The following is a 1,246-nucleotide window of genomic DNA, read 5'->3' as shown; positions in this document are numbered from 1 at the left end:
TTTATGATATCACATATTATTTAAGTGCAGTAAAAATCACTAAATGCACTAAAAAGTATGCTTAAAGATATTTGGTGGATATCACCAATTTTTAAGAAAATTGTCGAGACAACAGTTTTTCTGAGGAATTTATGGTATCTCTAAGTTTCTTTTATTCATTCAATAAGTAGTTTTCTTTATTTTTTATTAAAGTTTATACAAATTAGTTGGCATAATTATAATTAAAGTTATACCAATATATTATCGTAGACGAGGTGCGAACACAGTAATAACTAACAACAGTAATAACACCCTAATGCAATAAAACTAGTAATAATTAGTAACAAATTAAATTTAATAAATTATAATAAGATTAAGTAATTTAATGAAGCGTTAGTCACAGTGTTGCCAGGTTTGGAAAGAGTGATGATTGTACAGTGTCTATACAATTATCGTATAAAATAAAAACAGTGGATTATACAGTAAAATAATAAACTATAAACTATATTGTGGTTCTGCCAGTTTTGCCGTTGTTACTTTATATAACATTTTACAATATGCATGTTAATAGTAAAATATACAATTTATAAGTCACAAGAATAAATAATAATACATTTTTTACGATATTATGTCATTATACAATAAGCAATTTGCTAATATAATAATAATAATAAAAAAACATGGTATTACACCAAACATGGTATTACAATCATTTTCTGCCAAAACCTAAAATAAATCATACATATTATAGTTGTTTAAAAAAATATATATATTAGGTAAGCATAAGTTATATTTGTATTTTTTATAAATTTAACGTTCACTTATATCTTGTGTATCAGTTAGTTATTGTGTTGTATTACGTGTAAAATTAAAATGATTACAAATTGTGGTGATAGGTAAGATTCTAAATTGATATGGATATACAATATAGGTCAGAATATTATCTGCGAAATATTGTTTTTATTTTAGATTCTGAGTGGAACGATAAATGTATTTATTTTACAATGATGTGTGTTTTTTTATTTTTTTATTTAATTTTTAATTTTTTTATTTATTATTAATTTTTTTTGTGTCTGTGTACACGATAAGTAGTCGAAATAATGCTACGATTTTCAACTTCAGTATCTTGTTCGATCAGAAAGTGAATATCGTTGGTGCATTGGGGATGTCAAAATTTAAATTTCCCAGTGGTTTACAAAAGCGCCGGGAAAAACAAAAGAAACATTAAGGAAAAACGGGAATTTTTCACAAAATTGAATATGGTTTT

The sequence above is a fragment of the Acyrthosiphon pisum genome, chromosome A3 (genome assembly GCF_005508785.2).
Source record: "Acyrthosiphon pisum isolate AL4f chromosome A3, pea_aphid_22Mar2018_4r6ur, whole genome shotgun sequence".
Lineage (NCBI taxonomy): Eukaryota > Metazoa > Arthropoda > Insecta > Hemiptera > Aphididae > Acyrthosiphon > Acyrthosiphon pisum.
Note: the sequence above shows the minus strand (reverse complement) of the source record.